Source organism: Microcaecilia unicolor, chromosome 9, assembly GCF_901765095.1.
Source record: "Microcaecilia unicolor chromosome 9, aMicUni1.1, whole genome shotgun sequence".
In the NCBI taxonomy this organism is placed as follows: domain Eukaryota; kingdom Metazoa; phylum Chordata; class Amphibia; order Gymnophiona; family Siphonopidae; genus Microcaecilia; species Microcaecilia unicolor.
In genome coordinates this window covers 67,695,428-67,708,368 of record NC_044039.1, presented here as the reverse complement: position 1 = coordinate 67,708,368, position 12,941 = coordinate 67,695,428, and the positions used below count along the sequence as shown (strand labels likewise).

The following is a 12,941-nucleotide window of genomic DNA, read 5'->3' as shown; positions in this document are numbered from 1 at the left end:
TAAAGCAAAAACTTACTAGAGCTTTCTAAGCAAGATGTGCGTCCGAATGAGCATGAGCAGAGTGCCTCCCCACCCGTCGCGAAGCCGCACTCCTCAGTTCAGTGAAAAGTAAGAAAGAAAGAGAGAGAGAGAAGACAACTTCAAAGGGAGGTGGGCGGGTTTGTAAGAATGATCAGCCTGCTGTCCTCGGAGAATACCTGCTACAGGTAAGTATCTTCGCTTTCTCCGAGGACAAGCAGGCTGAATAATTCTCACAAGTGGGGTATCCCTAGGGTATCCCTAGGCTCACCCAAAAAACCAAACTTTGGTCAATTGGGCCTCGCAACAGTGAGGACATACGATAGATTAACCAAAAACTTTATACCAATTTGCTGAGAGTGGAGCCTGGAACAGAATAAAATGAGCCTAGGGGGGTGGAGTTGGATTCTATACCAGAAACAGATTCTGCAGCACCGACTGTCAAAACCAACTGTCACATTGGGTGTCCTGCTCAAGGCAGTAATGAGATGTGAATGTGTGGAATGAGGACCACGTCGCAGCTTTGCAAATCTCTTCAATGGAGGCTGACTTCAAGTGGGCCACCGACACAGACATGGCTCTGACATTATGAGGCATGACATGGCCATCCAGAGTCAACCTAAGTTGGGCATAAGCGAAAGAAATGCAATCTGCTAGCCAACTGGAAATGGTGCGTTTAACGATAGCGACTCCTTTCCTGTTGGGGTCAAAAGAAACAAACAACTGGGTGGACTGTCTGAAGAGCTTCGTCCGCTCCATGTAAAAGGTCAACGCTCTCTTGCACGCCAAAGGGGTGCAAGCTGCTTTCGCCAGGATGGGAATGAAGACGGGGAAAAAGTGTTGGCAAGCCAATTGACTGGTTAAGATGGAACTCAGACACCACCTTCGGCAGGAATTTAGGGTGCGTGCGAAAGACTACTCTGTTGTGATGAAACTTAGTATAAGAAGCATGCACTACTAAGGCCTGAAGCTCACTAACCCTATGAGCTGAAGTAACAGCCATCAAGAAAACGAACTTCCAGGTCAAGTACTTCAGATGGCAGGAATTCAGTGGCTCAAAAACATTTTTCATCAGCTGGGTAAGAACGACGTTGAGATCCCATGACACCAGTGGTGGTTTGACAGGGGCCTTTGAAAAAAGCAAACCTCTCATGAAGCGAACAACTAAAGGCTGTCCAGAACGCCTTTGGCTGAAATCCTGTACCCATGCTGACTTCATACATTTCAAATTCTTGCTGACTTCCTTCCAGTCTGCTCTTTTACTTACCAAACAGGACTATTACATCCAGTTGACTAATTCTCTTGGCTCAAACCCTCGTCGTCTCTTTGCCACACTGAACTCTCTCCTCAAAGTGCCTTCACCTCCAACCCCCACCCCTTCACTTTCCCCCCAGACTCTGGCTGAATTCTTTAACGATAAGGTTCACAAGATTAAACTTGAATTCTCAACCAGCTCACCTCCACCTCTCCTTCCCTTAGTCCCTTCTCTCAACCCTCCAACCCTGCCTCCTTTTCTTCCTTTTCTGAAATCACTGAAGAGGAAACTATACATCTTCTTTCCTCCTCGAAACTAACTACCTGTTCCTCTGATCCTATTCCCACCCATCTACTTAACACTATCTCTCCTACTGTCATCCCGTTCATCTGTCATATCCTCAATCTTTCACTGTCCACTGCGACTGTTCCTGATGCCTTCAAACATGCCGTAGTCACACCACTCCTTAAAAAACCTTCATTGGACCCTACCTGTCCTTCCAACTATCGCCCCATCTCCCTCCTCCCTTTCCTATCCAAGATACTTGAATGTGCTGTTCACTGCCGTTGCCTTGACTTTCTTTCATCTCAAACTATTCTTGATCTACTTCAATCTGGCTTTCGCCCCCTTCATTCAACTGAAACAACGCTTGCTAAAGTCTCCAATGATCTGTTCCTAGCCAGATCCAAAGGTCTCTATTCTATCCTCATCCTTCTTGATCTATCTGCTGCTTTTGACACTGCTGATCACAGCCTACTCCTTGATACGCTGTCCTCATTTGGATTTCAGGGCTCTGTACTTTCCTGGTTTTCTTCTTATCTCTCCAAGCGTACCTTTAGTGTATTCTCTAGTGGATCCTCTTCTACTTCTATCCCACTGTTAGTTGGTGTACCTCATGGATCTGTCCTGGGACCTCTTCTCTTCTCCATCTATACTTCTACCCTTGGTACTCTGATCTCATCCCATGGTTTTCAGTATCATCTCTACGCTGATGACTCCCAGATCTACCTCTCCACGCCAGAAATCTCAGCCGAAACCCAGGCCAAAGTATCAGCCTGCCTGTCTGACATTGCTGCCTGGATGTCTCAGCGCCATCTGAAACTAAACATGACCAAGACTGAGCTTCTTATCTTTCCCCCTAAACCAACCTCTCCTCCTCCCCCATTCTCTATTTCTGTGGATAACACTCTCATCCTTCCTGTCTCATCAGCTCGTAACCTTGGGGTCATCTTCGACTCCTCCCTCTCCTTCTCTGCACATATTCAACAGACTGCTAAAACCTGTCGTTTCTTTCTCTATAATATCAGGAAAATTCGCCCTTTCCTTTCTGAGCACACTACCAGAACCCTCATCCATGCTCTTATCACCTCTCGCTTAGACTATTGCAACTTGTTTCTCACAGGTCTCCCACTTAACCATCTCTCTCCTCTTCAATCTGTTCAAAATTCTGCTGCACGACTAATATTCCGCCAGGGTCGTTATGCTCATATTAGCCCTCTCCTCAAGTCACTTCACTGGCTTCCTATCCGTTTCCGCATACAGTTCAAATTGACCTATAAGTGCATTCACTCTGCAGCTCCTCAGTACCTCTCCACTCTCATCTCTCCCTACATTCCTCCCCGGGAACTCCGTTCACTGGGTAAATCTCTCTTATCTCCACCCTTCTCCTCCCCCGCTAACTCCAGACTCCGTTCCTTTTATCTTGCTGCACCATATGCCTGGAATAGACTTCCTGAGCCCGTACATCAAGCTCCATCTCTGGCCGTCTTCAAATCTAAGCTAAAAGCCCACCTTTTTGATGCTGCTTTTAACTCCTAACCCTTATTCACTTGTTCAGAACCCTTATTTTACCATCCTCACCTTAATATTCCCTTATCTCTTGTTTGTCCTGTTTGTCTGTCCTAATCAAACATATAAATGGTGAGTGTCGTACTCACTCGCAAATGCGCAGTAGAGACCCTCTCTGCCCCGCCCCGCCCCCACGTCAATACGTGATGATGGGGGCGGAACAGAGAGGGTCTGTACTGCGCATTAGCGAGGGTCGAAACCGCCGTCGCTAACGCTCCCCCCACCCTCCACCCGGCCCTCGCTCCGCTATTGAAACAGCAATGGAACGCAGCACACAGCTCTGCTGAGCTGCCGTCCTTCCTTCTTCTTCTCTGCCTGTGTCCCGCCCTCGACGACGTTACATCACACGAGGGCGGGACACAGGCAGAGAAGAAGGAAGGCCGACGACAGCTCAGCAGAGCAGAGCTGTGTGCTGCATTCCCTCGCTGTTTCAATAGCAGAGCGAGGGCCCGGGCTGGATGGAGGGGTGGCGGTGACTCGGGGGGGGGGGCGAGCTCGGCGGCGGCGGGGGCCTTGCAGCGGTGACGGGAAGGGGCTTTCAACCCCCCCTTTCCTATACTAGCTCGTTTTTACGGGCTCAACAGCTAGTTAGATTGTAAGCTCTGTCGAGCAGGGACTGTCTCTTCATGTTCAAGTGTACAGCGCTGCGTACGTCTAGTAGTGCTATAGAAATAAGTAGTAGTAGTAGATAGGCTTACCTTCTACACACTGATGACAAGCACTAATTGCACTCAGGTGGACCCTTACGGAGTTGGTCTTGAGACCAGACTCTGGTAAGTGTAGAAGGTATTGAAGCAGAGTCTGTGTAGGACAAGAAAGGGGATCTATGGTCTTGTTGTCACACCAGACGGCAAACCTCCTCCATTTAAAAGAGTAACACCTCTTAGTGGAATCTTTCCTGGAAGCCAGCAAGACTCGGGAGACACCGTCCGAAAGACCCAAGGAAGCAAATTCCAGGCTCTCAACATCCAGGCCATGACAGCCAGAGACTGGAGGTTGGGATGTAAGTGACCCCTCGTTCTGTGTGATGAGAGTCAGAAAACACTCCAATCTCCACGGTTCTTCGGAGGACAATTCCAGAAGAAGAGGAAATCATATCTGATGCAGCCAATAGGGCGCATAAGAATCATGGTTCAGCAATCTTTCTTGAGTTTCAACAAAGTCTTCCCCACTAGAGGCATGGGAGAATACGCATACAGAAGGCCTGTTCCCCAATGAAGGAGAAAGGCATCTGATGCTAGCCTGTCATGGGCCTGAAGTCTGGAACAGCAATGAGGGACCTTGTGGTTGTACTGAGTGGCAAAAAGATCCACCGAGGGGGTGCCCCATGCTCAGAAGATCTTACGGGCTATGCATATATTCAAGGACCACTCGTGAGGTTGCATTATCCTGCTGTTACGCCTGCCAGATAAGTGGCTTGTAGAAACATGTTTTGACAGCGTGCCCAGAGCCACATCTGGATGGCTTCCTGACACAGAGGGCGAGATCCGGTACCCCCCTGCTTGTTGGTGTAATACATCACAACCGATTGTCTGTTTGAATCAAGATAATTTGGTTGGATAGCCGATCTCTGAAAGCCTTTAGAGCGTTCCAGATCGCTCGGAGCTGAAGGAGGTTGATCTGAAGATCTGTTTCCTGGGGGGACCAGGCTCCCTGAGTGTGAAGCCCATCTAAAGTCCCCCACCCCAGGAGAGATGCATCCGTCATCAGCACTTTCTGCGGCTGAGGAATTTGGAATAGACGTCCCATGGTCAAATTGGGCCGAATTGTCCACCACTGAAGAGGTCAGTGACATGGATGACATCTTCGAGATTCCTCGTGGCTTGACACCACTGAGAAGCCAGGATCCTCTGAGCAGATCTCATATGCAGACGTGCCATGGGTGTAACATAAACAATGGAGGCCATGTGGCCCAAGAGTCTCAATGTCTGCCGAGCTGTGACTTGCTGAGACTGACGAACTGTGGACACAAGGGACAGAAGGTTGTCTGCCTGTGTCTTGGGAAGATAGGCTCGAACTGTCTTCATATCTAGCAACTCTCCAATGAACTCCAATTTCTGTACAGGAGTGAGATGGGACTTGGGGTAATTGATTACGAACCCCAGCAGCTCTAGCACCTGAATAGTTCTCCCCATGGACTCCTGAGCACTGTCCTCCGAGGTGCTCTTCACCAGCTAATTGTCGAGGTAAGGGAATACATGCACTCCCAGTCTGCGTAGTGACGCTGCAACTACCGCTAGACACTTGGTAAAAACCCTGGGAGCTAAAGCAAGGCCAAAAGGCAGTATGTGATACTGAAAGTGCTGAATTCCCCACCAAAAACGAAGATACTTCCTGTGAGCTGAAAGTATCGGGATATGAGTATAAGCGTCCTTCAGGTCCAGAGAGCACAATCATTTTCCTGAATCATGGCAAGAAGGGTGCCCAGGGAAATCATTCTGAACTTTTCTTGGACCAGAAATTTGTTCAGGGACCTTAGATCTAGGATGGGACGCACCCCCCCCCCCCCCCCCCTGTTTTCTTCTGCACAAGGAAGTACCTGGAATAGAACGTCTTCCTCTGGTGGAACGGGTTTGACCACATGGGCCTTTAGAAGGGCAGAGAGTTCCACTGTAAGTACCTGCCTGTGTGGAGAGCTGAATGAATGAGCTCTTGGAGGACAATTTGGAGGTTTGGATACCAGATTGAGGGTGTATCCTAACCGGACTACAAATAGTCCACCAATCGGAGGTTATGAGAGGCCACCTTTGGAGAAAAAACATCAACCTCCCCCCAACTGGGAAAGTCATCCGGCACGAACACTTTTACTGTGGCTATACTCTCCTGGAGTCAGTCAAAAGCTCATTCCTTGCTGTTGCTGGGAATGAGTATGCTGGGGCTGAGCCTGGGTAGGCTGGCAAGATGCTGGAGTGAACATACACCTAGACTAGAAATAGGGAGCACTCCGTGACCCACCAAAATACCTCCTAGTTGAGGAGGTGGAAGCAGAAGGTGCCCGGAAGGAGAGAGAAGCAACAGCATCTGTATGCTTCTTGATGTGGTCAACTAGATCTTCCACCTTCTCTCCAAAAACATTATCCCCCCAGCAAGGAACATCCGCAATCCTCTACTGGACTGACTGGTCTACATCAGAAACACACAGCCATGAGAGTCTGGCCATTGCTATACCCTGAGCAGAGATCCTGGATGCTACATCAAACGTTTTGTATGTGCCCCATACCAAGAATTTACGACAAGCCTTCTGCTGCTTGACTAGCTGGCGAAAAGGTTTGCCTGCTCCGAAGGGAGGGCATCGACCAATGTAGACAGCTGTCACACCGAGTTCTGCAAGTGGATGCTCGTGAAGAGCTGGTATGACTGTATACGGGCAACGAGCATGGCGACCTGATACATCTTCCACCCAAAAGAATCCATGGTTCTAGCCTCTCTGCCTGGGGGTGCCGAAGCATAGTCTCTAGAACTCTTGGCGCTCTTGAGGGTGGAGTTCACCACCATGGAGTTGTGGGGTAATTGAGACCTCATCAACCCAGGTTCCCCATGGATCCGATACTGAGAATCAGTCTTCTTTGGGAATATGGGGGCAGACAGAGGGGACTCCCAGTTTCGCATAAGGACTTCCTTGAGTATCTTATGCAAAGGAGCTGTCACTGCCTCTCTAGGTGGAGAAGTGTAGTCCAGGACCACGAGCATCTCAGCCCTGGGCTCATCCTCCATGTCTACAGGGAATGGAATGGCCTGAGCCATTTCCTGTACAATAGATGAAAAGTAGAGGCTCTCAGGTGGAGACAGTCTCCTTTCAGGTGGAGGGGAAGGGTCAGAGGGGATCCCAAAGGACATCTGAGGAGAAGTACCTGGGATCTTCCTCGGACTCCTAGGTGTGTTCCTCCTCGGTGTCGGAGTTCACCTCCCACAGTGACTTCCAAGACCGAACCCGCCTCGACGCAAAAGACCCATGGTACCAATGGTGATGTCGAGGGGCCGACTCCCGCGTGGACTGTGGCGAAGCTTCCTCCATGGATGTCAATGGGGAGCCAACATTTGTGGCCGCCGATACTGGAGCAGCAAGCGGCGCCGAACTTGGGGACCGCACCGCGGATGGAGGGCCAGACGTAAGTGCAGCAGATGGCATAGTGCATAAGTAATGCCACACTGGGAAAAGACCAAAGGTCCATCGAGCCCAGCATCCTGTCCATGACAGCGGCCAATCCAGGCCAAGGGCACCTGGCAAGCTTCCCAAATGTACAAACATTCTATACATGTTATTCCCGACACCGATGCACTGTGCTGCAGCAGTCCTTCCAGAAGCTCTGGAAGCAAGGCCCAGATCCGCTCGTCGAGAGACGCTATCGGGAAAGGCTGTGGGGCGGGTGGAACAGTCTGCTGCAGAGTTGCCTGAGGCTCGGGAGCAGGAACTGGACTGCTGGGAGACCGACAAGTCGGCACCTCTTGTATGGAGGGGGAGCGGTCCTCCCGGTGTCGACACTTCTTGGTGCCAATTCTCTCAGCACCCTGGAACTCCCTGCACCATATCTCGAGGAAGATGGTGGAGGTGCTTCTTAGCCTTCCCTCGATACACCTCACCAAGGCTCCTCGGTGCTGATGAGGACGCCGCCGAATCCCCACGTCACCTCGGGGTCGGGTCCGACGATGGACGGTCCCGGGGAGCCTGCATAGCAGGAGGCCTCGAGGCAGGTGGAGGCCCACTCGATGTCTCATTGCTCCCAGTGTGTCTTTGTCTCTCAGCAGCCATGCCTACTTTCACTCCCGACATCGATGCCTCCCTCGATGCCGCCGACCTCGGTGCCGATGTCGAAGGACCGGACCGAGCCCCAAAAAGTTTCTCTCTTTGGGCTTCTCGAGTCAGTTGAGTCCTTTTCTTCTTACGAAGAGAAAGGGCACAATGAGCTGGGTATCAGTGCGTGAGATGGTCCGGTTGCACAGAGTACAGCGTTTGAAGCCACTGGGAGTCTTCGATGACATGGAAGACCGCCTTAGTTAAATAAAAAAATGTGACTGTGCTGAAAAAAAGAGCACAAAAAAAAAAAAAAGAAGAAGACCCGGCCAAGCAGGCCTAAAGGCAGCCGCAATTAAAAAGAATAGAAACTTAACCCGGGTCAAAAAAAACTATATATATATAGTTGTCCTTTATTTTCTTAGTTTTTTTTGACCCGGGTTAAGTTTCCATTCTTTTATATATTATATATATATATATATATACACACACATACACACACACACATACATATACACACACAGTGCAATCCGCTTAAGTGCAAGGGTCTGGGACCAAAGAAATGCATGCAGTTAACCAGAGCGTGCACTTAACCGTTGTGACCCAAAGAAGCTTGACATCTTATAAACATATGTACAGTACTGTTTATTATTATAAGTACAGTATACAGCCTCAGTTAACTGACATTAGGCTGGCTTGAAGTAATCAGTTATAATCCTCTGTACACTCTTGGGTCTGTGAGTTCCATAGACTACATCTGCCAGTCGGTAAAAACTGTCATAGCACTGACATCCATTGGCCTCCAAATAGGCCCGCACAGTGTTGAGACTCTCCAGCGCTCTTGCAAAAGTGACAGGAGGAGGTTGTTGAATTTCATCAGCATGTACCTCGCTGCTCATTTCTTCATCTGTTCCATCATCAAGCCGTTGTTGCCTGCATGTAGGAGCATATCTCAACATCAGTGCTGTCTTCAGCTACTTAGCGATGGAACTCCTCTTCAGTAAAACCGGCTGGGATGTCAATAACCTCTTCATCTGATGTGTTTGCAACAGCTGCACCTGTTTCATCCCTCTCCACATCCTTAACAAAGCTTGCCCGCTTTTAGCAATTCACAATGGTTGCCTGTGTAACATGATTCCAGGCTTCTTTCTGCATATGTAGGGAATCCAATAGTGATAGATTACGAGCCAGTTCAACAGCACGTTTATCCTTGCTAATCTGGTCATCCATAACGTTCATCAGATGACATAGCACAAGAGCCCGATAATGATGTTTGAAATTGGCTATTATAGGTTGGATCAGAGAGGTAGTGTTTGGTGGCAGGAAGACCACCTTGACGTTAGACAGTCTGACATCATCCCTGTGTGCAGCACAGTTATCACAAAGCAGCAAAATCTGACGCTTTTGTGCCCGCATTCTAGTGTCTAACTTCTTTAGCCACTGCTTCCAAATTTCCCCAGTCATCCATGAATTTGCATTAGCCTCGTATGACACAGGAAGTCTCTTAACTTTCTTGAAGCAACGGGGCTGTTTGCTCTTTCCAATGACGAGGGGTTCCAACTTCTCACTCCCATCCATATTGCAGCAAAGGAGGATTGTCAGTTGCTTCTTTGATGTTTTACCTCCAGTAGTTTTGGCATGTTAGAATGCAAGTGTTCCATCAGGAATCCCCTGCCAGTAGAGACCATTTTCATCAGCATTGAAAATGTCACGAGGTGCAAACTCGTTCAAGATGGTAGGAAGAACTGAAACAACCCAATTTTCAGCACCAAAGTCATCAGCGTCTTGTTTCTCACCATGCTGTTTCTTGAATTTTATGCTGTTCCTTTCCTTCCATCTTTCCAACCCTGCAACAGTGGCTTTGAATTCAGTCAATCCAAGACTTTCTGCTACCTGGTTAGCTTTCTCCATAAGCAGTGGACCACTGAGAGGAAACTGTCTGCTCCTGACTTGAGAAAACCACCGAACAAGAGCTTCTTCTACCTCCTCAGCTTTTCCCGCACGTTTTTGTTTCCGTTGTGGATTTGTATTGTTTTGCCAGTCTTCCAGAAGCTGGTCTTTCTGCTTCAAGATACATGAAATTTGACTGGGATTTACACCATATTCTTTAGCAATAGATGCTTGACTTTCTTTGTTTTCTAATTTTTTAAAAACTTCTATTCGTTCAGCCAGTGTTAAAGTTTTACAGTTCCGCCGCTGCGACGACGACCCCGACCCCAGTGCATGCTCCAACAACATTCTTTCCCCTAATCTGCCTGGGGCAGTTAAAGAGGTGGTAAATTTGAAATCTCAGTTGTCACGTGCCAATCAGCTTCCATAAATCTTGCACTTATCAGTGGTTCGCTAAAACAAAGTTTGTCCCCATAGAAATTGATGTTCTTATCCGAAGTGCACTTAAATGGAGTGCACTGTGTGTATATATATATATATATATATATATATATATATATATATATATATAGATATAGATATAGATAGATAGATAGATAGTAACATAGTAGATGACGGCAGAAAAAGACCTGCACGGTCCATCTAGTCTGCCCAACAAGATAAACTCATATGTGCTACTTCTTGTGTATACCTTACCTTGATTTGTATCTGCCATTTTCAGGACACAGACCGTAGAAGTCTTGCCCAGAACTAGCCCCATTTTCAGGACACAGACCGTAAAAGTCTTGCCCAGAACTAGCCCCACCACCCAAACACCAGCCCCGCCTCCCAATCTCGGCTAAGCTTCTGAGGATCCATTCTCTTCATAGCCGTCAAACGTTCCATCTCACAGATATACCACAAGTTGGAGATCCACCTAACCCCTTCCAATGCTGCGCTAAATTTAGAAGGGCAGCATGCATGGCATGTCTAACTAACAAGGACTGCTGAAGTGTAAGACCCAATGGCTTCCGTCCCAACAAGAACACAGCTGGGTGCCACTGGACATCTCTACCCACCCACAATTGAATCCGAGACTGAATCGCCCTCCAAAAAGCTCTAGCTTTAGGACACTTCCACCAAATGTGATCCATCGTCCCCGGGACCAAATAGCCTCTCCAACAATTGGGGGACTCATTGGGAAACATATGATGAAGACGCACTGGCGTAAGATACCAACGATAAAATACCTTAATTGCATTTTCCTTCAAAGCAACAGCTAATGAGGATTTCAAAAGTGCTCTTTCCATGAGCGGCCAATCTGCATCTGATATTTCAATCCCTAACTCCTTCTCCCAATTCCGCCTATGGAGAGTATAAGGTTTAAGACGTCTAGCCAGGTATCCATACAAACAGGTAATCAGCCCCCCGAGTACTCCTAGAGTCCTCGCATAAGTCCTCTAAATAAGAATCTTCCCTCATAATACACAACCTACTTGCTGGAAGGATTAGCAGTCCACAGACACAAAGAGAAGCTGGGCCAGAACCCAGAGAAAGGCTAAGCAGTAGTGCAGCAGAACATTAACTAACCTGAACTGGCCTAAAGGCATAACACCATGCAAAGGCCATGAATGCTAGCACAGCACTTCCTTATGAAGGTCCTCACTGATGATGTCACCTGCGCAGGTCAGGAGCAGGAAATATACTCACACCAAGGGGAGGCTGGGAACACATAGGAAGTGAACACACAGGAAAGACAAGCATGAGCCATCTTGGAAGCTGGCACAGAGTAGGCGGCAGCCATCTTAGATGCTGGCTCCCCAGAGAGTCATAGCCCACACAGGTGAGGTCAAGTGAAGTAATCAGCACACAGAGCCAGAGACAAAACTAACACAGAGACAGACAGAAGCCAGCACAGAAGCTGACCCCCAGAAACAAGGTAAGGCTGAGGGTGGTCACGGCCACAGACGTGACAACATAAGGGTACCTACTCATGGAACACTCAAACATATTCAGTACAGCACTTCTAGCTTTATGGAAGATAGCTTGCAAATAACAGTTACAGATAGATATGAAAGCCCTTTGCCCTTTTTGAGAACCCCTTGCAGGTCTTGCCTCCCATAACACGTAAGCATGCAATCTATTTCTCCAATTTCAGAATAATGGAGGCTCGTCATGTACCCAATGTTTGAGTATGCATTTCTTCCTCACCGCGTAAGCTTTACTAAGACATACGCGGGAATTTTTGTCCGAAATCCCATATGCCTCCCATTTATTCAGCAAAACTCCCTTACAAGAATATATTACACGTTGGTCAAGTACAGTTCCTAAATACCGATGAAGCAACCTCCAAAATGCTTGGATGCCACTGCATCGCCAAAATGCACGAAAAAAAAAGGTATTGTCTCCCCCCTGACATTTGGGACATTGACCAACAGGCACCCAACTTGCTCTTGCAGCCTGATATTGGGATACATAGGCCCTATGGAGTACTCTACATTGACTCTCCTGTAATTCAGCATTCCTAACCTGCTTTGGGATAGCTTTAATCAATTTTAAAAAGTCTACCCCTTTTAGCTCAAATAATTTTTTTTTTTAAACAAGCCAAAGAAAAACAGAAAATAAAGGTGAAATGCCGATTAAAGAGAAGACACTGAAGGCTTTTCCAGGGCGAAAAAATTGAGTCACAAAAACAAATGCCGCGGCTGCTCAGTAGGTTGTGTGTCGCGCTCAGAAGGCTCTAGCAAGTTTTAGCTTTATGGAATGCTGGTTCCTGGGCCAGCACGAACTGCCGACCCACTTGTGAGAATCATTCAGCCTGCTTGTCCTCAGAGAAAAGAAGAAAACCAGGAAAGAACAGAGCCCTGTAACCCAAGTGAGGACAGCATATCAAGGAGTAGGCAGTGTCAAAAGCAGCAGATAGATCGAGAAAGATGAGGCCTTTGGATCTGGCCAGGAAGAGGTCACTGGAGACTTTAGCAAGCGCTGTTTCAGTTGAATGAAGGAGGGTGAAAGCCAGATTGAAGTGGATCAAGAATAGCTTGAGATGAAAAAAAGTCAAGACAATGGCAGTGAACGTTCAAGTGTCTTGGATAGGAAAGGGAGGAGGAAGATGGGGCGATAGTTGGAAGGTTTTTTGAGGAGTGGTGTAACTATAGCATGTTTGAAGGCATCAAGAACAGTCGCAATGGCAGATAGCACTCTCTCTCCTACTGTCAT

The 12,941-nt window shown here is 47.9% G+C and overlaps 1 protein-coding gene across 8 annotated transcripts in view; it reads right to left on the bottom strand.

The window, feature by feature from the left end:
• PPARA (peroxisome proliferator activated receptor alpha) overlaps positions 1-12,941 on the bottom strand; it is a 652,237-nt gene that overhangs the window by 393,943 nt on the left and 245,353 nt on the right. The window lies entirely within an intron of this gene.